This window comes from Lissotriton helveticus, chromosome 12 (assembly GCF_964261635.1).
Source record: "Lissotriton helveticus chromosome 12, aLisHel1.1, whole genome shotgun sequence".
In the NCBI taxonomy this organism is placed as follows: Eukaryota; Metazoa; Chordata; class Amphibia; order Caudata; family Salamandridae; genus Lissotriton; species Lissotriton helveticus.
The window spans coordinates 841,060,457-841,087,518 of NC_136073.1; the positions used below are offsets into that span (position 1 = coordinate 841,060,457).

The 27,062-nt window shown below is 46.5% G+C and overlaps 1 protein-coding gene across 1 annotated transcript in view; it reads right to left on the reverse strand.

Annotated features, from left to right (window-relative positions):
* CSNK1G2 (casein kinase 1 gamma 2) overlaps window positions 1–27,062 on the reverse strand; it is a 78,503-nt gene that overhangs the window by 34,315 nt on the left and 17,126 nt on the right. The window lies entirely within an intron of this gene.

A 27,062-nucleotide genomic window follows, 5' to 3' on the forward strand; every position in this document is an offset into this window, starting at 1 on the left:
CAGCTGGCGCGCCGGGCACCCACTACAGCCATGCACGCCGGCCAACCCCTCCCACTGACACCAGCCGACACGCCCACACTGTTCCAACCAAGCATGGAACAGATCTAGACAAGACCACCCTCACACATCATTTGCTGAAACGCAGCTCCACGTTCCCCACAGCACGTTTAGAGAGCCCCCTTAAATCACACATTAATCCTTTCAAGATGCACCGCTGTAAAAACCCCAAGAGTCTGGCAACCACCCAGAACAAAACAACTCGCCTCTTATGTGTCCGCCCAGAAGCGCTCAAGGGCCTTTTCAGGGGAATGAGACGCTATTAAAATACAATAAAAGGCTACTCTTGGTTCAAGCATACGAGGGCTGCCATGAGTAGCGTTCACTCCAAAACTCAGTCAATGAAGGGCAGACGAAAGAGGGAAAACAAACAACCAAGCGGCAGGACATCAAGTCCAAGAGTAGGAATAGTGTGACCTCCTCCCTCCAGGTCGTTACAAACATCGTTCCCAGGGGTGGACTTGTGTGAGAGTATACTGCATTCTGGGTGCTGTAGTCTTGTTTTACTTTCATTGAACTAATTAGACCAGCACACCTGAAATCAATGATTTGCAGGCGAAACGTTAACTATGTCCGTAATGACCTTAAGTATGGAGGTCACTTCAATAATGAAAGAGCAAGCAACACAAGCGGTCGTTCCAGGTGAACACAGTCTAGAGCACTACCAACAATAAAAATAATCTAGAAGTTGCTTTGGGCCACAAGGAAGCAGTCTGCGTTTCGGGCAGGATGACTGTGGTCAAACTATCAAGGGAGTATGTGTATCAATGGATAGACCCAACATGTAAACGATGTAGATGCTGGCATGGGTATCCCCATCAAAATATTGCCAATGTGCAAGCCATACAATCGGCGCCCAGTGATACCAGCAACATAACAATCCATAATAAAAGGCGCGCGGCCTCTGATGGTTAGTCTGGGCGCCAATACCGCACTTAGAAACTGAACCATTTTAACAAATCTATAAGCCTATTCTTTCACCCCAATCACCAACACGTCCACCACCACCATGTCCACCAACACGTCTACCACCACCAGGTCCACCACCACTACCACGTCCACATCCACCATGTCCACAACCACGTCGTCCACAACCACGTCGTCCACCACCACGTCCTCCACCATCATGTTCACCACGTCCAGCAACACGTCCACCACCACCACGTACTCCACATCCACCACCAACACAGTGTCCACCACAACCACCACCACGTCCCCCACCATGTCCACCCCCACGTCCTTCACCACCCCCACGTCCTCCACCACCACCACGTCCACCACCACCACCATGTCCGCCACCACCACCATCACGTCCACCAGCAGGTCCACCACGTCCACCCACACCATGTCCACCACCATGTCCACCACCACCACGTCCACCACCACCACCACGTCCACCACCACCCGTGACAGGTAAAGTGTCACTGGAGGACAGGGGTAATAGGAGTGTGCATGGGACATTTAAGGATGCATTGGGTGCGAGAAGACGGGAATAGGGGCTAGAAGTATTACACCAGACCCAAGATACATTTTGAAGAGGGGCAATGTCATAGGGGCTCCTGTAAAAGCACTCGCAGCATGTCTACCTCATAATGGCATACCTGCACGAGCCACTCACTCAAAACAGGCATTGACATAGCCAATAGGTCTCGCCTTTGGGACCTTATAAGTGCTTAGCCATGCAACACTTGATAATGTTGCACCAAGGATATTGTGCTGGATAACTAAACACTTACAAGGTCCCAAAGACGAGACCTATTGGCTATGCCAATGCTTGTTCTCAGGGTGCTGCCTCTAAGGAAAACATGGGGAACATGAGTCCCTGTCGTCACAATGGTAGAGGGTTGTCGTCCTACCAATTAGGCACCGCCGTCTTCCTACATGCAATATAAAAGGAAACTGTGGTGTCCCGGAGGTATTTTATTTTTGGGGAAAAACACTAAAGGCTCAAAGTCATAAGTGCAGGTGGTAGATTGGCATGGGATAACTTTGTGTGTTGTTTTGTACACAATGGCATAAGTACGGCCATTGAAAAATAACAGCAAAATATCGGACTGTAAGCGTACTTTGATCAAAATATGCAAACAAGTAAGGTTCTGTCAGCAGTCAGGTAGGACAATGCATAGCCACTATGCACACTAAGTTACAAACATGCAAGCGGTCTAGGCATGGATATAGGTATTGACATGAGAGCATGTCCATGCGGATGTAGTCAAAATTCCAAACTCCTGCAATCAGTTCAGCTGCAACCATGAGCCCCGCAACGAGAGGCTACCCCCCCCCCCCCCCCCATAAAAGCTACGTGTTTGGAAACCTACTGCCGAGAAAACCTTACCGGCGTGTAACTGTTGGCTGGGTAAAGCCAAAAACACATTCTCATGTTGTGGTCATACATACTGGTAAGAGCAACAATAGTAACATGCGAGCCGCCTAGGCCTGGGCAGGCACACTGCCAACATATTACCTGACTGCAGTCAGTGCTGGCGTGGCAGCTGCATGGGCATTGCATATATATGACGGTATTCGTTCCGGTATGGCGCGGGGGCAGCGAGTTGACAGTGTGGGAGCTTGGGACATTCCTAGGACTGGACGGGGTTTGCTTCCGAGTGGCTGAGTGGCGCGAGGCACAGCTTTGTTGATGGACAGGTGGCTCCTGGGAACGGTGACTAAGGCACGAGAGCGCGGTGACGTCACCCCCTCGCCTCATGACGACGCACCGGTGGACATTTTGTAGAGGTTGGGAGGGATGGGGGCCCTGTGCCCGCCCAGCTAAAAACAGCCCGGCTCCCTCGGTTGCCAGTCATTACCCAGGCACCGCGGGCCGGCACACGGTAATTTCAAAACCACAGCTCTGCTTTCAGGGCCAACACCCTTCCCCGCCCGCCCGCCGGCCGCTGGATCCAGTGGCAGACACTGCCAGCTCTGTGCTAAAGTTCGGCCTGGAAATGGAGCCGGCAAAGGACCGGGCCCTCCCTGCAGGGCAGCGCAAAAAAAAAGAAAACATCCCTCTTCCAGGCCTAAGAGGCCCCAGGCTGCCTTTTTGTCACCTTCTGGGGCGGGACAGGTGAAAATGTAGATGTGACAAGATCAGGAAAGTGCTCCACTTTGTGAAAATAGGCAATTCACGGGAACGGCTGTTAGAGAACCAATTAAGGCTTGTACATAAATAGAATGCCCCAAAACGGAGGAATAACGTACAATCGTAACACATAAACAATATAACTTAGCATGATGGTCCTGCTTTGGCATTTGATGGCTCAAGTAGCACCCACACACTATTTGCCATCAGAGCTATAGTGTCACTGGAATTGCTCGATGGTATTATAAGAGCATAACATTAAACACCTATTATATATGCATTATACAAAAACCTTGGGCTGGATTATGACCTGAATCACGCTTTTCATTGTACTGTGTTTATGAGAATCAACGTTTTTGCAAGGCCTGAAATCAATTTTTTAAGCAAGCACTGGCAAAGTAAAAGGCTTGGCCTTGGAGAGGTGGTGTCATGTTTATTTTTTCCCCATTACAAGCATATGTCACCAAAATAAAGAGGTAAAAAAGAAAGCATGCTGCTGCCGCAACGGGGTGAAGGAAGTCGCCACCTGGATAAAGGACAGCTGCCTCAAGCTCAAGACATAAGTCCTCATTCTGGGCTCCGCCTGGGATGACTTTTGGTGGCCCCCAGCGCTCGGAACCCACCCACGCACAAAACCTCAGAATCATCATGGACCCCTTGATCTCAATGAAACGCCAAATCAATGCCGTTTCATCCTCTTGCTTCCACACACTCCGCCTGCTTCGTAAGTTCTACAAGTGGAGCTCCTCCGAGTCCAGGAAAACAGTCACCCATGCGCCCATCAGCAGCAGTCTCGACTACGGCAACGCACTCTATGCCGGAACCACCCAGAAACTACAGAACATCCCGAACGCCTCTGCCAGACTCACCCTGAACATCCCACGCCACAGCCACATCATCGGCCACCTGAGAGACCTTCACTGGCTACCTTTCAACAAAAGAATTACCTTCAAGCTCCTCACGCACACCTACAAAGCCCTCCACAACGTCACACATGCATACCTCAACGCCCGCCTCACCTTCTACACTCCACCAGACAGCGCCGTTATGCCCAAATGGCCCTGGCTACCATCCCTACAATCCAAAACACCACAGCTGGAGGAAGATCCTTCCCCTACCTCTCTGCTAAGACCTGGAACTCCCTGCCTCTGCACCTCAGGCCATCACCATCGCTGCAGCATTTCAGGAAGGACCTCAAGATCTGGCTCTTCGACCTAACAGCAGACCCCCCCCCCCCAATTTCTGCCCCCACACACTCAGCACCTTGAGACCCTCACGGGTGAGTAGTCACGCTCTATAAGAAACCTGATTGATTGTCAGCCATAAGATTGTAATATAAAACCAAAAACGGTGTGTATAATTTTAATACAACAGTAAAGGTGCTTCCTACCAGGAATGTGTACTCAAACAGTTAAAAACATTTTTTGTTTTAATGCTTATCACAAGAAATTATTATCCTTATTGGTTCAAAGAAAAATATACTATTGGCTTTGCATACATTTAACCAATGTTGAAATAAAAATATCTGTAAAGTCTTGGCCCACCAGCCTTGACACTTAAGTGAACAACTTTTTAAGAGGGTCATAGCTTAAAAGAGCGAAGAGCTAAATAAGGCTAACCTCTTACCACATTCTCTATGCTGGGGTATATGCAAACTGCGATTTACATTTTCTGAATCTGAAAAGATTTGTGGATGAAAATGACTGACCTAAAGGCCTCTATCTGTGTGCAATGAGGCTGGTTAAACACCTATAGCGGTCTGCAAACCAGCCACAAGAAATGAAAGTCTAAAAAGGTCCAACACCCATCATTAATTTTCTTTTTTTAAGCGCTGCAAGCTGCAACCAAGGTAACCATAAATTCCCCCCATTAAAATTACCGTTTGTTTTTAAAATGAGGGAAAGGGACAGAGCATTACAATGTATGTTAATCATGAGAAATGAAAATTAATTTGGGCTATGTTGTATGTGTTTCACATAAAGCAGTTCAGGTTGCTTTGAACTAGCTATAACTTCATATACCATACAGTTGGGAATAGAATCCTCAAAACCAGAGCAGCAATTAGTTATAGAACCTGATTTTGAGGCAATACCAATGTCAAAATGGGTGCTATATAAATATATATAATAAAGAGATGAATGGGACTACCCTTCATTTCCTTAGTAATGGGGTAATAATACAAAATGTTCCCCTCAGGGAAAGTTTTACACTATGAATTACTTGAATGAGTATAGTGCTACCAAAGTCATTGCTCTACAACATTCCTTTGTAATATCTATTTATAGTAATTCTTAAAAAGGAAAAAAGTTCCAAACATAGATTAGCGAGTTCAAGGAAATCTTATATTTATAAGTATTTTCTCCATTTTACAAATTTAATCTAAAACAGCATCATGCTCACTCTCGAAAATTCATGTATTACCTCATACTCAGGGATCAGGCTGATATAAGCAATGCCTGTTTTATATTAGAGGAAGAAACAAAATGAAAAAATCCATTCATTGTTATTGATGTTCGAGGAATCATTTGGGGGCAGTCTTGCATTCGAGAGTTAATTCTTAGATACCAAGTAATATCTTGAAAAACATTTTTTTTATTGGGGCTGCTAATATTTTTCAATGCGTTTCAGCTCCTTAACCACTTCGGCGCTGATGACGAGCTGAGCTCGTCATGTAAAGCGTGAAAAACGCCGCGCACAGCGGGAAAAGCCGCCGCGCGCATGCGGTTATGATGCTTTAGGGGCCTTCTCAGGGCAATGATTCAAGAACTGCAAACTAAAAAGTGGTAGTATTGCATTTACTATACTGTATATAAAGAACGGCTTCCTTGAGCAGGAAATAACTCGTCACTGTCCGCACAGCGGAGCAGTCAAAAGGTCAGCAGAGGGAGGGGTGCCCAAGAAGAATACATTCAATTCAGCCCTGTAGTGGTATTTTGCCCCTAACAACCTCTAAAGTATAGCCTCAAACATCAATACCCAATTTCCAGTGTGCTGCTTCCTGTAATATTTCACCAGTACTGCTGATACACCAGATCATTGGTCTAGATGCAGAGTGTGAAGTAATATATGAATTTGGAAGAGAGAATATGATTCTTTGAAGTTACTATGAAGAGATGTAACAAAATAAATATTGGAGAACAAGGTCTATGGTAGCATTGTACTCATACAAGCAAATCTTTTATACCCAGTGGAACATTTTCATTTTGGCATAAATACATATAACATATGGATGTCCATACAGTACTGAAATATTAATTGGTGCTGGCCTTCCAAGTACAATGCATGTTATCCGGACACATCACTGTTTGCTTGGCACATATGAAATGTAAGCAAATCCAGGTCTTGTTTAGCCCCCCCCCTTAAAAAACACGAGAGATTGTTTTCCATTTTTGGACCACACCGATGGTCCCAGTTGGTGCTATGTCATAGTCAAAGAGTGAAATCTGATATTAGCACGAGTGGAGTCACAGGCGAAGGCCCTGTGCCCAGATGTAAGCGCAGCAGAAGGCGACGATGCCAACATGTCACTGGGTAGGTGATGAAAATAAAATCAAAACACCACTGATTATAATTATTACAAGTACTTACAAAGTTTTCCCACCGATCAACAAATGACGTGACAAGTTAGGATTGCAGCAGTGAATATATATGTCCTAACCGTTGTTGCCTGTAGGGTGAAAGCTGGCATTCTTTTCAGGTCAAATAGATGTACTTGTTTTAGCTGAAAAGGTGCACTTCCATTAAATAAAACCTGTTTTGATAAGCCCTCAGAAACAAAATTTGGAAAAAATCTTACATTTAACGATGGCTTAAAAAATTATAATAATTCTGTCGAGCCACAGCCTTCCCTGGGGATGGAATAACTGTATGGACACTTACTGACACAGTACTGCAGACACTTGTCAAAACATTTTTGACGAAGACATCACACCTTCAGTAGTAAAAGGAGCCTTTCACCACAAGGTAATGGCATATGATGCAGAAGCAGAGATTTTACCTATCAAGCGAGGTCAGTTTTCACATTATATGTATTGTTACTAGAGAGGCAAATCACAATTATTTGACATATATTTTGTGGTATCAATTTTAAAGTCATCAGCAGTGCATGCGGTGCGAGCGTGACGTGGGCAGGCTCTTAACTGCATAGCTAATGCTGTGAGCACTTTCTAGGTGTTATTTTTAGGTGCTGGTTCGTAGCCACTGCGGCCTGTGGAATCTTTTTTTTATTCCGATAACACAGACCTTACAAGCCAACCAAAACATGGATTGGACAAGGTTTTAACTGAATGGAAAACGTGTGCAGGCACAGACAAAATAATTACTGTGTACAAAATACGATAAATTGTTCCTTGGCCATCAAATGAAAGATTCAAAATAATTAATTAGCTACAGAAGGACAAACGTCTGATCTGCCATGAAAATCTTGGCAGATAAAAATAGAGCGTAACCCCTTCATACACCAAAATGACAGGTGTCTACCAAACAAAAAGACTACAATTCCCCTGGATGCTTTACTTCATTTCAAAATACTCACTCCTCGTACATATCAAACCCTCAACTCATAAAATCCAATACCACTAGAGGTTTGACAAGGATACACTCATATACCACAAGGGATTTAGAAAAATATATGGCTTTTAATATATCATACTTAATATATCATTACAATCTCCGTAATAAACCACTCCCTGACCAGTGAGAAAGTGTTGGCGTTCTACCGGTACACACTGCACTAATAGGACCGGTTGAATTGGATTGTGTACAATGAGACCACGATATCTCATCTCAAGGTCCCCCACACTGACTTCTTGGTCATCACTGAAATAATATCTGGATGATCTTGGAGCAGAGTAGCTACTGAGGAAAGTACTTTGGGTGGCAATAACTGTCTGCCACACTCACCTATTTAAATAAGTAATAGCAAGCCAGTACGCCTGGCATGCATTACCAAGCACAGACAAAAAAATTAAGAAAAGGCTGCTACAGGAAAATAAATAAAAATGCTTTTTTACACAAGACCTAACACTAAGATGCTGCTACAGGAAAATAAATAAAAATGCTTTTTTTACACAACAAGACCTCCTTCAACACTAAGATGCGCAAAGTGTCGACTGCATTGTCCCCTTGTACTTGTGCAATTTTTACAAAGTTGTTTTATGTTAGGTGATTTATTGTGCAAAGCCAATACATTTGAATTTAAAAACGTGGGTTTTTAATGCAATTTGTCATTAAAACCGACCAAAATTATATGGGTTGAAAAACACCTTCCTCGTAATACATTTCTCTGTTATCACTGATAACTCAAAGGGGTACAACAACTGCATGATCTGCTAAAATAGCGTCAAGTGCCTCTAGACTTTGCACACTGGCAGACTCCTGCGAGGGGCCATTTGTCAGACTCCATTCCTGGACCTTCAAACTCGCCCCTCAAGAGACTGTGTTTTCCTAGCTAGAGACCTTTCACAAGTTCGGTAAAGCATTTAATAAGCAAAAATAAAGACTGGAGCATGGATGAATAAATACAGTTCAATCTTCAAAACTAAGCTGTGGGCAAAGAACAAGGGGGTTGGGTTCAGCCTGTTCTTGGCACAGATTTTCAGTTAAAGCTGCAAAGACAGACAGAACGCGGCCCATGTGGATGAGAAACCACAGTGGTTTTAGCTGGGCCTGTCTAACTGGTATAGCAATAGCAATAGCCCTCTGTGCACGCAGACGACCCACCCCCTCCGCTCCATACACAGGCCTACCCACCTCCCAGGGATGGCAAGAAACGCAGCTGAGTGATAAGAGCAGCTGGCATCTGCCAAAGGAAAATAAGGCGAGTTGTTTTGGGTTCTTTCCCATGTTTCCACCAACTGTGCAAAACTGCAGTAGTCTGACAACTCCAGCTGGCATGAGTAATGCAGGCCTTCGGAAAGGGCTGGGAGTGCTTCCTGGGGCACAGAATATGCCAACATAATGGAAGGGGAAAGCTGCACAGGATGCCCACCCCAACGTCCAGAAGTAATTCACGGTCAAAGTTAACTACGCGGCAATGGGAACGGTCAAACCTGGTCTTTGTTTTTCAGGTTGTGGTCTGGTGGAAGATGAACACACCGTATTCATAAGTGTTCACAGCTCGAGGAAACTCATTCTAGCAGTAAGGTTGGGTACAGTTACCTGGTCATTCAGGAATCCAACGCCCCCTGCATTTGCCTTTCATGTAAGAACCTAATGCAGTCTGGGAGTTGGGACTTCAGAAGATCCAAACCATGGGACACCTGAAAACAAGTATTTGGAAAAACAAAACCCAGACTGGAAGCACTGGGTCCTTGGTGACATGGAGTCATCTGCATGGCCAAGCGCTGCTTTGGTGGTATTAAGGGTTCACACATTTATCTTAAGCAGATGCTTTCATGCACTTGCTCAATGTCGTGTCCATTAACTGTGGTTACATGTTTGTGATGGATGTCTAGAATGACCATAGCTTTAAAAAAAAAAAATTAAAGACAAGGCCTTGGATTTAAAGACATCTCATCACATATATCATATGGAAAGGCACTGCCCAAAAACGAGCTATTACAAACCTAAGTAAATTGATAAATATGGCTTAAGTTAAAATCCACATTACAAAACTAAAATGGAAGAAAACGTAAGATACCAGGTGAAATGAAGAGACTTTATTGGCTACCCACAGGATGTACGGGACAAGCCAGGACTTTGCTGTTTTTACATGTATTCCCAGCTACAGTTGCTGAAACCGCAAGTTCAACTACCATCACAAAGGCAAATAGCCTCTTACCACTGGCAACTCCTTCATTATTCGATATTGTCCCGACTCCGAAACAAACCCAAGATGTTGAAACTTCCATACCTCCTTTTGAAACATTCCCAAGCAACTTAATCTTTACTCCGTCACCAACACAACCCATCTGTTAGATTTATGCATGGTTCTTTCATGCATGCTCACTTCTCAAGTCTGCCGTTCCCTTCCAAAGCATTCTTTGGAACCCAAGCGATCACCTTCACCATCAAACCAATCCAGAATTGACAGAAGATATACTCTGCATCTCTTTGAAGCTTCAAATGGTGCAACTCTTTTGTTGAGTACTGCTAAAAGGCCACACACTTTTTCACAAGGTACTCACCACCCTAATCACTCACTCAACCAGTGGATTGACGTGCGAGTGATACAAGGTACATCTCTTATGAACCACTCAAATTTATTTTAAGAAGTGCAGCTCGCCCGAAAGGAAATGTACTTCATTACCCAATACTGGGATTTTAGCTACTTCCCTCGATAAAACATCAGTATGAAACTCCACAATGGCTCTAGTGTCAAGAGCTATGTACAGACTGAGCTTCTTCCACCTTTAGTGGGTCAGAATCAAGCAGTAGAAATCTATGCACAAAAAACAAGCATTGGCAGAGCCAACAGTTTTCGCCTATGTCAATACGTTTTAGCCATGCTGTACATCAGCGTGGCCGCTGTTAAGCATGGCTAAAAGTCAGTGGTGTAAAGGAGAGTGTCGTAAAGTGGAGTATCATGGAGTTAAGTGTTATGGAGTGGCGTGGTATAGAGTGGTGTAGACTAGAGTTGAGTAGTGTTGTGTCATGGAGGAAGTAGAGTGTCGTAGAGTGGAAGGGTGTAGAGTGGAGTACAGTGTTGTAGATCTGAGTGGCAGAGTGTAGTGGCACAGAGGGTTGTGCATAGAATGGAGTAAAGTGTTCTGGAGTAATGGCGTAGAGTGGAGTGACGTAATGGGTTGTTGAATAGAGTGGTGTAAAGTGACGGAGTAGCGTAGAAGGGGTTGCATACAGCACAGCGGAGTAGAGTGTCAGAGTAGAGTTTGATGGACTAGAGCATCATAGAGTGGAGTATCGTTGAGTGAAGTTTCGTAGAGTTAAGTGGCATAAAGTACAAGTAAATTGACGTTGAGTGCACTGGTTTTGAGTAAAGGGGTGTCAAGCTCACTGACGTAGAGGGCAGTGATGTAGAGTTCCGCAGCGCAGAGTGCAATGGCACAGAGTGGACGGCGCATGGTGGATTAGAGTGGCGTAAGGTGCAGTGGAATAGAGTATATTGTTTCAGAGTAGAGTGGAGTGACAGATTTGAGTGGTACATTAGAGTAAGAATAGGGATGTAGAGTGGCGTAGAGTGGAGTGGTACAGAGTTGAGTGGTGCAGAGAAGAGTGGTGCAGAGAAGAGTGAAGTCAAGTTCAGTAGGGATGAGTAGTCTTGCAGAGTAGAGTGCCGTGGTGTACGGTGCACTGACAAAGAGCAGGGTTCTCCAAAGTTGTCCCTCGAGGGACAGATACACGCCAGATTTTTAGCATATCCCCATTTAGATAAATGTAGTTCGAGTACACTGATGCAAAGTAGTGTGATGTAGAAAGCAAAGGTGTACAGTACAGTGATGCAGAGTAGAACATAGGTGTAGAATGCGGGCCGTCGAGTAGCGTGGAGTGGCAGTGTGTGTTGAGGCATAGCATGCGGTGGAGCAGTGGTTTACAGTAAAGTAGCATAATGTGCAGTACTATAGAGCAGCATAAAGTTCAGTGGCGTAGAGTGCAGTGCTTAGAATGGGTAGAGAGCCATGGAATACAGTGCAGTGGCATAGAGTAGATTGTTTCAGAGTAGAGTAAAGCGGTGCAGGGTAGAGTGGAGTATTGCAGGGGAGAGGAGTGGCATAGAGAAGTGTCATAGGGTGTAATGGTGTAGAGTGGTACAGAGTAGAGAACAGTGGCATAGAGTGGAGTGAGTTCATGAAAGGAGTGGCCTAGACTGGGATGTTGTAGAGTGCAGTGGCGCATCGTAGGATAGAATGCATTTGCATAGAGTGTAGTGTGCACTGGTGGAGAGTGTAGTGGTGCAGTGCGCGCTGGTGGAGAGTGCAGTGGCAGAGAGTAAAGTTGGAGAGTGCAGTGGTGTAGAGAGCAGTGGCAGAGTTCAGCAATGCAGAGTAGAATGGAGTGGTGTAGAACAGTGGCACGGAGTACAGTGGTTTAGAATGGCGTAGAGTAGGGTGATGCAAAGTAGAGTGCAGAGTAGATCGGCGTAGAGTGCATTCGTTCTGAGTAAAGTGGTATAGAGTGCATTGGCGTGAAGAGCAGTTAAGTAAATTGAAGGTGTAAGTGGCGCAGAGCTGAGTGGTGCAGCGTAGATTATAGTGGAGTGGCGCAGACTAGATTGTTTCAGAGTACAGTGAAAAGGCCTAGAGTGGAGTGGTGCAGGGTATAGTGCAGTGGCGTAGAGCGCAGTGTCATTGAGTGGGGTGGTACAGAGTAGATTAGAGTGGTGTGGAGTGGATTGGCGTAGAGTGGAGTCGTGCAGAGTAGAGTGGGATAGAGTGCATTGACAGAGTGGTGCAGAGAATAGTGAAGTGGCGCAGAGTACAGTGAAGCAGTGCGTAGTGCATATTGTGGATTGGCTTAGTGTGGAGTGGTACAGAGAAGAGGGTAGTGGCGTGGAGCAGTGCAGAGTAGAGTGGGGTAATGTAGATTATGCATGGTGTGGTAGCGCACTGCCATTACAGAAACACATCTTCAATTGAAAAGACCATTACATTTGCACAGACCTACAGTTTTACTGATAAAACTATACAACGCATAAAAAATAATGTGTGGAACTATCATCACCTATTGTATTGATCAAAATATTTTTTCCACCATACTTCATAATTACCAAAAAATGTGCTTCCCTAATGCTGAAACATAACTGCACAGTTCATTTAAATTTTGTTGTGTTCTAGAAAAAAACATCGCTCAGCCTTCCATCCAGCACACCCACGATTGTCAAATAAATCCTCTCACTTTGAAGTCAGAGAAAGAAAAGTAAACCCCAAGCTCCCTCTAAAAGCAGAGCCTGACATTTGACCTCTGTCTTTGAATGCACAGCAAATGTAACAAGATTTCAAGTCCTGTTTACGGAAATCAAGCACTGGTGAAGGATACCGTAAATAGGGTATGTGCCATGGATGGGAAGAACCCAAGCTGGTCAGCCTAAAACAAATAAAGCCAGTAAACAGAAAGCAAGCATATTGGAGTTACAAAGGCAATGGGCGGAATGCATTGCCAGGAAAACATTCCGAATGCCCACAAGATGTCGTTAGCAAACTAACAGCTGCGGTGTCTGGTAGGTTCGACCTAAAAAAAAAAAAGGAAGGAAACCAGGAGAATTCTGGACCCAACCGCTAGATAGAGGAAAAATACACAGCATGTGAAGCAAGAAAAATTCAGGTTGCAAAACTTCTTTTCAGCACTCCAAGGAAGTGCATGTGTTTTCTTTCTCACTCCTCCACGCGCGTCCATCCCAACATCCCTAGTCCTACCACGGCTCTGTGTTGGTCCCCTGACCATATTCAGCTCATCCCCATTTACCAATCTTTTTCCTGTTGCGTTCTTCAAAGAAAAAAATATTATTTTTTAAGGAGACAGACAGGTGCAATTTGCCACTAGGCAGCTTTTTTTAACCTATTTGCTATATACTTTTTTAATGTTGGAGTCCACAATCTTGGAATGAAAAAAAGGGCACTGATGCATATGTGGCATTAGTGGGGGGATGCATTAGCGCTTAGCAGCCATTATGCTGCAGTGGCTATTTTTAGGTTTCGCCTGGGGCACGGAGCTTTAGCTCCGTCCCCAGGAGAAATCTTTAGTTTTCAGTATGGGGGACTTGAATACGCCCTCTGTTCCATTTCCGTCTCTGCGATGTTGTCATCGCGGCGGTGGGCGGAGTTTCATTTTTTTTTTTATTAGTTTGTTTGCCTCATTCCATGCCGACCACGGCCGCCGGAAGAAGTACAGGTGAGTGCTTTCCCGCACCCCCCTCCAACGGAGGAAGCCTTCCCGACCACCCCCCCTGTCCGTTCCCGCCCCCCCCGTCCGTGTGCTTCTCCCCGTTCCCGCCCCCCTCCCGCTGTCCTAAATGCTTGTTTTAAATTCCACGCTCCGCCCCCGGCACACACGCACGAGTTACAATGCAGGGCAGTTAAGAACAATGTTGACCGAACTATTATTTAGAGCAGCCAGGTTGTCATACATGCAGTGTGCAGCTGCAGGCCCTCTTCTTAAAGGCAGTAACCCAGTAAGTAACCAAACAAATGATGTTTTTTGTGTGGACACTTGGTCGTGGTTGGTAAACTTGTAATGAACTGACTCAGACTCTGTGTGCAATCCCCCGATCTGGGAGACTGGAAGGGCAGGGACTTAATCCCTTTTTATGTCTGTATTCTTTTTTATCTATTCATTGACGTACATCGGAAGTGCTGTTTTTCTGTTCGCTTTTTCCTCTCTTTCGTATGTACTTTGGCGTTTTAATACCGGTTTTCCCTAGGGAGCCGTCAAATAGCTTTGTATTGTCATGGCAACACACACGGAGGGACAAAAAAATGCACACGCATGTGGACAGCCCGCATGGCGGCATGCTTTTGCTTTCCCTGACTCGCGCACACGGTGGCATGCTTTTGCTTTCCCTCCCTCAAATACATAGCATGTCAGCTTAACTTTAAAATATACCCTGCCCCCCCCCCCTCCATTCAATGCACAGACGCTGCACGAAGCAGGCGATGTGTTAATTACAGAAAAAATATTTAGTTACTTTGAGCCCCTCACCTAACTGCATGCACGAGAACGGACTGCAGGAGAATGAAAGCTATTGTCAGTGCTTGGTTTACCTGCCCCTCTCCTGGCGGGGTTCATTGTCTCTGATGTCCAGGGGGTCGCGGAGCTTACTGAGGCCAGGAGGCAGGTCAAGAGCAGGCTTTCAGGGTTCACGGTCGTTGAGGCTGGGCTCCTGCTTTCAGACACGGCTTTCAGACAAGCCTTCGGTGTGCCTGGGTGAGGGAGGCAGGGTTCACACCCTAAAGAGCAATTTTCCTGGTGGTCGCTCATTTATTGTGACCCAGACAGGGTACATTTAGCAGGTCGAGGTTAGAGAGGGCAATCTAAAGGTTCGGGGAAAAACAGGCTAATTTACATAATGTATCTGGCCACAATTCTTCTGTCCAGCTGGTTAAAGTTATATGGAAATGGCGGTTTTGCTCTGAAGGCTAGCTTTGCATGGATTTAGTGGAGATAGTGGAACTGACGTCCTAATGAGGGGGAGGGTGTTGACCATCACCTGAGACTCCATGTTCACAGTTGTTAGGGTCGTTTGTCGATTTATGAATTCTACGGTGGCGGGCGTCCTACTGGAGCTGCCACGGGGGCATGGGAACTGCTTAAGTTAATGCCACCCCCAAACGGCGCGAGCACAGTGAACGCAGCCCGACCGTAATCCATGAAGATTTTTGTAGCGGTAGGGGTTCAGGCTCCTGAAATATTGTTTTTCACAAAACCGGCTAGACTATGATTTTTTTTACTACAATATTCTCAAAATGTACCGGCGTAAAAGCTGTGGGTATTACGAACAGCCCCAAAGAGGAGCTCTTTAACCCCTTCCCTGCTCATGACGAAACCACGCCGCCATGAGCCACGGGCAGCGTGTGCTCATGATGGAGTGGTTCCGTCATGCTGCGGCCGCTCTGCCCACGCCGCACTGATTCCCTGCTTGTGCGGGCGAATTAGTGAGTGGGAGGAGTTGTGACGGACCCACGCCATCATCAGCACAGCTCGCCTGTGGCTCATGACGGCGTGGTTCCGTCACGAGCATGGCGGCGCCACGCTGCCCCCCCTTCCCCCAGCGCAATTACCGCTATGGCCAAGGGATTAAATATCTGAACACTTCGGTGTACCCAGAGCAGTATTCCTCTGCAGCAAGCAGACGTCTATTAAAACATTGAGTGCTGTGCTAAAGGTGCATGATTTATGAACGTTCCTTGTCCTGCTTACTGTCCACTTTAACACAGAATAAAACGCATTGAAAATGCAATAGGCCTCGCCTTTGATTAAGTTAAAGCCATTTGCTTTGCTAATGGTATTTCATAGCAAAGCAAATGGCTTTAACGTAATAAAAGGCGAGACCTGTTGCATTTTTAATGCTTGTTATTCTTTGATACTGTTCCGAATTGGTAAAATATATTGCCAAAGCCAATAGGTCCAGTAGCAGCACTGAAAGGCAAAACATATTGGCTTGGACAATGCTTGTTTCTCCTTGCCAGATACCGCTGAAAATCTTGAGACCAAATGGCTAAAATTCTCATCTCTTTAATGCCTAAATGCAGCAAATCAGCAGGTAAACCAGGCTCATATTTTGGCAGAACTTGAGCAGCCCACTTAACACAAGTTACAGCACTTTTTTATATAGAAATTCCTAATAAACCACACTGTATCCACAGAATTGATGAAAATATAGAAGTAAAATTGAGAAAAATGTAATTGTTCAAGAAAGTCTGCGGAATATGGTGGATATCCTGCTCCGCCCTAAGCATGCTTCCAGCCACTTCCTGGTGTTTCTCAGGTCTACGTGTGCACTGCAAATCCATGATCTGGAATTAGGGGCTTGAAATCTATTAGGCCGTTTTTAGGTCTCGCCTGAGCCAGCGCATGCGTTGCTCTGGCGAGACTTTTAGTAAGGGGGCTTCAAAAAGCTCACCACACGCTTTTGCTTGTGGCCTAAAGCTTGTGGTTACGCGCATAGTTACGCGCTAGTTACGCTCACAGGCGCCATCTGGCTTTCCTCTCTTGTCATGGCTCATTAAGCGCATCGCTCGCGGGCACCCTTACAGCGCGCGCACATAGCACACCAGACGCACCTCCTTGTTGTTAAACTTTCAGCATGGACGTGCACGCAAGTTTCCTCTTTATTGTTAAACCAACACGAACAACAGACTGAAGACAGCTCGTGCGCCTCGCAGACTTCTTCTCACCTTCCACTATTGCAGGTTAGGGTGCTAATTAAACATTCGATGTGCTGTATCACAAACGTTTCTTCACAACCTGCTGAAAATTTGAGGCTTCACAGCTTGCTTCTCTAAGTGTGTTGAGCAACCGAAGGGGAGGCTGCGATCCGCTTGAGGAAGCCGCGACCCACACCAGTGCTGCTCGGTGCTGATAGCACAAGCCACGGGGTGCATATCAATAAATACGGTCCGGTAATGATACACACTCGACCACCCACAGTTGAAGTTGGGAACAAACAAGTATCGGCTGAATTAACGCTCCAACATAACGCCCACTCATCAATAGCAGACAACAAGCATTGGCAGCGACAGCACCTCCATAAAAATGTAATGTGCTGCTACTCACTACCAAAATGTCTACACCTCGCCGACTCCACTGATGCAGGGTCCCCCAAGCGAGTACCATGACCATCAACAAGAACATGCCCTGTGCTCTTTGACGCTGTAAACCTCCTCGATCAGCGTGTCGTGTGAATCGGGCTGGCAGCAGGAGATTTTTTACATCCCATCGATCGTCACCATTGAAAAGTCCTTCCTCAAGAAGACAAAGCACCAAGATGTTGATTGAGGGAAGAGCGTTATTGGATAAAATGTAAGAAACCAGCCCAGAGACAGGTGGCCACCGCAGGAGCCCACATTCCAACCCTTCTTTATTACATCACAGCCCCCACTACATTTCAACCACGTACATAGACTCAACAGTGCCTGCTCAACATCCTGTGATCCTGGGCATATCATTTAATCTCCCCCTGCCTAAAACACAATAAAAAGTCTGACCTGTGTAATGTAGTTGTGCTGATGTAAAGCGTTCCAATACCGACAGGGAACCTGCGTCATTAGTGGTTAGCTTGGTGAAGCATGTGTTAATTTCCTCATCACATGTGTGTTCTTACTAAAAATGATGTGGGCGTCATGAGGCGTATGTACTGTGCAAGCGTCATGACACATTTTCTCTTTATACTTTTAACTGATGCTCTAATGCATCACCAGAAAGCACTGGCACCGCCAATAGCTCCCTAAGGCAAGACCTATTGTCTTTGTCAATGCATGTTTTAACTATATTTCAGTACTATTTACGCTTTTATCTAAGTGTAACAGTTATTTATCATTGTAGCTTCATTGAGAAGCTTTTGTTAGTGTCTATGAATGTTCGTAATTCATTAAACCAAATGTACATTTCAAATGCATTCAAGGTTTAATCAGTGTAAAAGTTATTTGACATTGGTTAGAGTAATGTAAATTAATTTCGGCACAGTTCTATGCTTTTCAAATAGCTAAGGGTACTCCATTGAGTACTGCATAGATATATGTATGTCCTAGAATAATCTGAGCGTACCGTCATACTGGCTTTGGACGCATGTGCCTAATGATAAACAAGCATTGGCATAGCCAATAGGTCTCGCCTTTGGGGCCTTATAAGTATTTAGTTATGCATCACAATATCCTTGGTCCAACAACATCAACTGTTGCATGGCTAAACACTTATAAGGTCCCAATGGCAAGACCTATTGGCTATGCCAATGCTGGTTTTGGGAGGATCACAAACAATTCATCTATGGACTGGTAACAGGTCTGCGCACCATTAAAGCAGTTATTTTCAGGCTTCCAATATCAGTATTGAATCATGTGGACAGACCCACTTAAGTTATGGACAGCCTAGCTCTGAGTTGGTATATGTTTGCAATAAATAGTGTTTTTAGCCTGAGGTGCTCAAATGAGGTGGAATGCCGAAGATGTATATGTTTCTTGACAAGAACTCCATTCATCAAGGCAAGTAGTCACCATCATTTTTTTTATAACCAACTTTATTGAAACTTTACGGCAAGACAATTTATCACACAGTGCAAAATATGTTTAATATGCATGAGTGACATTGTGGCAGGCTTGGGTACCTGAGATATACGATTAATCAAAGAGGACTAGCTTAAGTTGACCAAAGTGTTGCAGTACTCTAATTAGTTCTGTCACGGGCACCTTGTTGGTGTATTCATGAAGCCCTCACCCACCAACCTAGTTGGTGGCATGCTTCATCAACGGGCCCACACAGTGACACCTAGTATGTCCCGGGTGTGCTACGACGCCTGATTACAGCGGAGCTGGTATATTGCTGAGAGTGCAGTGAGTGAGTTTTGATTTAAAACGGCTTGGTGGTGGTCCCAGTACCCGAGGGTAAATTAAATTTTAATAACTGGGCCGTCACCAGCGGTTAAAAGTAAGGCTACAGGACGCGTAAGGGTGGCGAGTTACTGCCCCCTGCGTCCTTCAGATGGTCGACATGTTTCAGCCAGTGCCTTAGAGTATTCTGGCTTTCCTCAGGACCGTTTTTTAAAAGGTGTGGTGAAATAAAACAGACTTAGTGTTGTGGTACAGACTATGTGATACACTCACTAAGGCGTTTTTCTATATGTGAGAGGGGGATTCCCTTCTCATGCATACGCTTTGGGTTATTAGCCAAGGCTTCCTGGAGGGAAGCGGTAAGGGGATGACCAGTCTTTCTGGTCAGTGCCTGCCTTGTACCTGTTGTCCCGCCGTCATCCTCCGGTACCACAACACTAAGTCTGTTTTATTTCACCACACCAAAACGGTCCTGAGGAAAGCCAGAATACTCTAAGGCACTGGCTGAAACATGTCGACCATCTGAAGGACGCAGGGGGCAGCAACTCGCCACCCTTACGCGTCCTGTAGCCTTACTTTTAACCGCTGGTGACGGCCCAGTTATTAAAATTTAATTTACCCTCGGGTACTGGGACCACCACCAAGCCGTTTTAAATCACAACTCACTCAACCTCACTCACTGCACTCTCCGCAATATACCAGCTCAGCTGTAATCAGGCGTCGTAGCACACCCGGGACATACTAGGTGTCACTGGGTGGGCCCGATGATGAAGCATGCCACCAACTAGGTTGGTGGGTGAGGGCTTCATGAATACAACAACAAGGTGCCCGTGACAGAACTAATTAGAGTACTGCAACACTTTGGTCAACTTAAGCTAGTCCTCTTTGAATAATCACATATAAACCCTCGGGGACTCGGACTAGCTATCTAGTCCTCTCTCTCCCTCTTGTTACACGCATACTTGAGATATACAACATTACCATTTCAAATCGAAAGGTCATAATAATCACACCATTTCCTCCACATCCGCACATGCTTCTGGGGGCAGCCACGAGCCTCGTAGACTGGCTGCTACTGATGAGTGCACCAGTCCTCCCCTACCCGCTTGGCAACCAAACATGCCATCCCCAGGAATGCACGTTCAGCTATTGGGCCCCCCTACTTCCTCCAGCAGCCCAACTAAAGCCATATGAGGAGTGAACTCCAGGGAGCGGCCTAGGAAATCAGAGTATGCGACCCACCACCTCCCAGAACGGTTGCAGCACTGGGCATTCCCAGGCAACATGATAGAAGTCGGCCATTGGACGTGCGAATCGTGAACATGCCGCTTGTGCATCCAGGGGCATGTGTTGTAAGCGCCTCGGTGTGAGGTACATCGAATGCAAGTAGTTTAACTGGATCATAAGCAGTCGCACTGAGATCACCAGTTACCTATTCGCCATGCAAGCCTCCCTCCAGTCTTCTTCATCTAGTACTCCCACCCAGGATTCCCATCGCTGCCAGGCTCTGTCAAGGCCATCCGGAGCATCAATCACCAGCGAGATAAATTGCAGATATTGCCCCCTAGTAAATCTTCGCTTCCAATGGACTGTATTCAGGCAAAGAGTCTTCTGGAAGTCGTGGGCTGACAGAGCGTGGCTTAACTGGAGGCACCGGAAGAACTGCGAGTTATACAAACCGTACCTGCTTTTTAACTCCTGAAAGGACATGATGCTCCCCCCTTGTCTCAAAGATATGAGGTCCCAAGGTATAAAGCCCTCTAGGGCCGACAGCTGACCCAGCCGCGTTCCCTGCCATAGGGTGGTCATCCCAGTGAGGCAGCAGTTTATAGGAAGACAAAGTACTCAGTAGACGTGCTCCATATAGGAATTATGCCGAGAGGGAATGCTAGGGCACCAAACCCATCTGAGAGCATCGCCCGTAACCTCCACTAGGCAAGATTTGCCTTTGTTAACCGGAAGCCCGGATGCCTCACCATAGAGCTGGAGAATTTTAAGGCACCGGGGCCCAGAATGCTGTGTGTTACTTAAGAACAAGAGTATATCTTCCGCTTATAACATTATGTGGTCCTGGAAACCGAATCCCCACAGCCAGGCCCACACCTGAGCATCGCACTGTATGAGCCGCGACAGAGGCTCCATCACCAAGGCAAACAGCAGCGGGGACAAAGGACCCCCCTGGCACCTGCCACGCTCGATGGGGAATGCTGGAGATAAAAACACCATTCACCCTGACCGGAGTCGTAAATGAGCCAAACCCTATGGCGAAACCCCTCCCATAGACCAGCCTGACGAAGAACCGCATCCAGGAAAGGCCATGACACCGCGTTGAACCTCTTGGTGAAGTCTATCCGCAGGCGAGCCAGTATGCCGCCAAGGTCTGCGACTCGGGACAGCGCCACTTGGACTCTACTAATACAGTGGTGCGCACTACGGCCTGGCATAAATCCACACTGATTTGGATGGACTAGGTGGGATAGGGCTTGCCCAGCAGCGCAGCCAGTACTTTAGCATAAATCTTGATGTCGATGTTGAGCAAGATCGGCTGAAAAGGGGAGCACCTCCTTGGGTAGGACCGCAATTGTATCACTATCTAGTTCTGGTGGGAAGAATCCCTGCCTTAAAGCCGCTACATAGAAGATGGGGACAAAGTGGCTCACAAAAGTTCTTGTAATATTCGGATACCAGTCGGGACCGGCCGTCTTAGCAGCTTGCAACCGTGGCATACACCTCCTCGAGCGGTAAGGCCTGGTCCAGCTCACTTCAGCTTACTGAAACTGCTGTTCATACAAATGAAACATGTTCCTTCAGGTCCCAACAGAAGCAATGACCATGGCAAGAGATGAGTTGCACAATTCAGGCACCCATTGGAGCCAAGGGAGACAAGCCTGCCTCTTGGAAACCCCCCGACCCACTGCGCCTCGTACTAGTGTCAGAGAAAGAGCATCCAGCTCATGCTGTGCCTGACAGGTGGGACGAAGAACCCAAGTCCACCTCTGCAGACCTAAAGGCCAGTGGAGTAGCTGAAAAGCTCGTAGTCCCTCCCTCTGTGGCCGAGACCAAAGCCGAAACTTCCGTAGGAGCGTTCGGGTCTTCTCCATCAACCCCATGCTCGACCCGAGACCCCCCTGGCCATGGAATGCCGTGCCCCATCCACCGGCGCACAGTGCGGGGGGGGCGCTGAAGTAGCCGGTGTTCCGTTGCCCACTCCCAGGCCTGATCCGGTGCATCAGAGAAGAGGGTGCGTAACTGGAAGAAGAACTTAAGGCGAGTGAGAAACAGGAGCATGTAGCGAAGTTTCTGTTTCACCTCGGCAAAGGAGCGCCTCTGCTGCTGCACCGCCCTGGTGTAGTCTGGAAACAAGAGTATCTTTGTACTGTCAAACCGCAGGTCAGGATTGGTCTGCACCTCTTGCAGTATCAAAACCCAGTCTGTACAATTGAGCAGCTTTAGGATCACAGGACGTGGGGGAGACCCAGGCAGAGGCCTCGTCACCAGAGAACAGTGCGCCCCCTCAATGACAAAGAAGGGGGACAGTTTTATATCGGGCACCCACGTTTTGAACCTCTAGCACAACCCCTCTGCTCCAAGGATTCACCCTAGGGTTGTTCCGCCATGATCTGTTTTCTGCGTCCTCTGCCCTGTCTGTCAGGGTGGAAAACATGGACATCTGGTTTTGAGGGAAGAGAGGTCGCCCTCAGCTGCAGAGACTCTGTTTTCAACCTCCATGGTCCTGTCCGCCACATTACGCAGGTCCTGCCGCAGCAAAGATAAATCTATATGGAGGCTATCAACCTTAGACCTTACAGCATCTCTAGTCCTGTATGGCCTTGAGGACCACAGCCGGGTCTGCAGCTGCCTGCTGCGCCACACCAGGCCCCAGACCCATCGAACCCTCTTCTGAGTCGTGAGGCGCAGTCGGAGGGGATGGTGTATAGATCTATCTTCGTTTGAGCCGGCGGCTGCAGCTGAACCTTCCCCTGCCCCAGCACCCAGGCGAGCATCAACAGGGTCCTTCCCCAAACAATGTCCGGAGCGACAGGAGGAGCAGATCGGTGGGGACGCCAACCCCCCAGGCCGCCGGATAGGACAACCCCCACCAAGCAAGGCCGGGCCAGGGTGCAAGAGCTATCTAGTCACCATCATTTAAACAAACTTGGTTTCCAGATATACATCAACAAAAAGGTTTCCAATGTTGATTTAAATTATTTAAGAAGCCGCTTTAGAGGCAAACAAAGGAACAGGTCCTTCCAAGTCGAATCCCAGCTACTGCAGTGTGGGACTGGCGGATCTAGTGTGCCATCAAGATCATTTTGTTGTTCGAAACACAGCACATAACTGACATCCCCTTCATATGGCTGCTCTGCATCCTTCCGGTGCCTTGGGACCAGGAGAGGAAAGGCTTTATTTCCTACTCCTGGAGCACAAGAGTGATGCGTCAGTAAGGTGCCAGCAAGGTGAGCGGAAACCGGCCACACAGAGTCAGTAAGCGGAGAGGTAGGGAAGATAGTCATAATGGAATGTCAGTCAATCAATAACGGCCAATCGAAGGAAACCCTTTAAGTGCTTTCAGAAGCACCTACCCTCATTTAAAAGATAAACAGTAAAGTAGTAGACAAAGCCGCAGCCGCAAGGACAGCTTTCCATTAAGTAATGCAACATCTTACCATCCTGCAAAACTAATGCATCTAAATGGGCCATGTGGACCCCAGGTAACTATTTCTGACTCTGAGGTCATATGAAAACTCCAATTTGGAGCGTTTGCTTAATCGAAACAAGCACTAGCCATGCCAATAGGTCTGGTATGTGAATTAAAATGCCTTGTGTGTCATTCAGGGCTTTGACTCAATATATCTTAAAACCAGTACTTTGTCCCTCATCTTTGTACTCATGCATCCATTCACCATACAGTGTCGCACTCATTCATTCATCCTCTGACACAATCACAATAAAACACAGATAAACTCAGCATATACCATAGGGAAATTACATATAGGAAAAAAAGAAAACATGGCCGGAATTTGCGTGCGAAAACAAAATATATCAACTGGTGCCCATCTTGCAGTGGTATTGTAATTACTCTATTGTTTTGTTTATAGTTCCATCATGCCCACCACATTTAGGACCTTGTTGCACATTTTGAAATAGAAAAATAATGATACACTAAAGACAACGGCATTCCAAAATAGTCTCCCAGTGTACAGAAGTGGCCATTCGGGTTGTGCAAGCTGTAATAATCCTCTTAAAAATAAAAAGCCAAAAGGACTAGCTAGCCAGCCCTTAAACTGAAGCACATTAATTTTTAGGTGGATGAGCACATGTGATCAGATAATGCAGTCACATGGTGTAACCAATGACTGATGTGGAGTGAACCACTACCCAATGCAGTATGGCATCATGGAGGTGAGACTGCAAATCACACTCCAAACGAGGGTTGACAGAGTATCTACCTGAATATATAGTTACATATATGTTCTATTATTAAATGTTTTTTTTAATTACAACATCCAACCTGACAGCTAAGGTTGTCAGGCCTGTCAATTAGATTCTACCAATAATGATTACAGTGCAAATGTTCTACCTCTAGGGTTTGTTAAATAGGGTATCCAACACTGAACCCATGCCAGCTAAAATATTCTACGAGATTGCATGGACCAAAACACCTTTTGTAGGCTTTAAAACAGAGAAATTAGAATCCACTAGTAGATATGTATTGACTAACATGTTTTTCACAAATCGATCAGGCTGACTGCCTTTGTCATAACAATCGGACCTATTACCTTTACCAACAGCTTGTTGCCATAACCAACTTGGACATACTGTGTTGGGCGCTCTCAGCCATGTTGGGAAAAAGACTGAAAAGAACACCACCATGAGGTCCAGTGTAGGAAATTGGAGTATTAGTTGAGGGAAAGGAGTACCCACCTCTAATAATAATCCTTGTCAGTGTGAACCACAAAAGTCAACAAGAAAATATGTTCTTAACCCTCTGGTGGCTTGACATAACAAGCATTAGAAATGCAATCGGGCTCGGTTTTATTTGAGTTTGAGCTAATGGCATTGTAAATGGCAATGTCTTTTCGCCATGTGTTATGGAGTGTGTGCATGTGGTGTGTAGTGGAATTATGTGGGTTGGATTGTAATTTTACCAATGGTGGCATGCTGTGCTTTAGATGAATATGTTTAAAAGTAAAGTATACCATACTGCGATTGCTACAATAGTTAATTGTGGATGCGTTAACAATTGATGCGTGCACTGATGGCTGGTGGTGTGTGACTCACTGTCACACACTGTCACGCTGCACACACTGTCATGTGTCACGCTGCACACACTGTCATGTGTCACGCTGCACACACTGTCATGTGTCACGCTGCACACACTGTCATGTGTCACGCTGCACACACTGTCACGCTGCACTCACTGTCACGCTGCACTCACTGTCACGCTGCACTCACTGCCACGCTGCACTCACTGCCACGCTGCACTCACTGCCACGCTGCACTCACTGCCACGCTGCACTCACTGCCACGCTGCACTCACTGCCACGCTGCACTCACTGTCACTCTGCACTATAAACGCATTACAGTGAGTGATACAGCTGTGCAGATGATAAGTACAGTGAAAACTCCGCCTCCACCCGACACCTTGCATGAAAATCTGGTGCCCTCGCGCTCTGCTCTTTGTATTTTTTGATTTGCCATTTGTGTAGGCAACAATCTGCCGTTGACTTGGCATCGCACAGTCCTGCCAAGTATCACACATCACGTGTGACACTAACGCATTTCGGTGCGGTGTTCTGCATCATCGCACTGAAATGCTTTGTCACGCATTTTAAATGCCACTGAAACAGCCAGGCTACCGCACTGGTGCTAGCATGCTGCCTCTGCTGTACCAGACTTGCCTCAAGCAGCTCTGGCAGTGTGGCTCATAAATAGTTAAATTCTCGTTCTCCCCAGCTCAGGCCAAGTGAGTCACTGAGAGTGCTGGCGGCAGTGCTACAATGTTACCTTTGCGGCCTCAGCCGCCCGCCAGCCTAGCTCCATTAATTAATTAATTCCCGGCCCGACCGCGGTGCCGCACGCAAGGCTGTCGACCAAACTCACTGACTCTACCGATTAAACACCCGGGGCGGGGCCATGACATGTGTGCCAGTGGGGCCATTACCCCGTTACCACAGTTACCCTGTGCTGCTCACCGCCGTGGCCGCTGGACGACCGTGTAGTCAGGCTTGACTGACAAGACCCGCGTTACCTTTACACTCTTTGCCGGGGCCGCAGTAAGTGACTACTATTGGGGGGAACGTCGGGGTTCACACCGTGGGACAGGGGAGAAAGGGTTTCAAGAAGTTTGAACTGTCAATCCCTGCAAAACGTCAATAACATTATCCTTCACGTTGCCTTCACGCAACAATCATTGCCGTGAATGGGCAGTCGATGACGTTTTCCTATGGGTTTCAGTGACTCGCCCTCTGCCTTTTGCAAACTTCAGCACGAACAATCTCCCTACGTCCCGTGCCTGGAGCACCTAATTTAGAAATACACACATTGCCACCTCGGAAATTAGCTTTGCTAATTGCCATCATGTCATCGGTTAACCTTCCCACTGAGCGCCTCCGGAACAAACAAAAGTTTCAGCATCAAAAGGATTTTAAATAGCTTGCTGTTTACCCGCTGCACGCTTTTATTATTACTTATTTCAGCACAACAGCTTTTTCACATCCCCCAACCAGTATCTAGTTCCACTTGACCGATATTACATTGGGTATTAAGTTGGCTTTATTCAGAGCTGCTTCCGTTACCGTACCCTGTACTCTAGTATCCCTGCAGTAAAGCAGCGTGTCTCTGCTTCAACAGTGAAACGTTAATGCACATTACTAAAATGTAACAGAGTCGGGGTGTGGGTGAGTGTGCCGTGCTAGTGGACTAGCGCTACATGCAATTTGCCGGACTATAGCGCCATGGGCGTCGCTGTGCCCCGAATACAACAACGA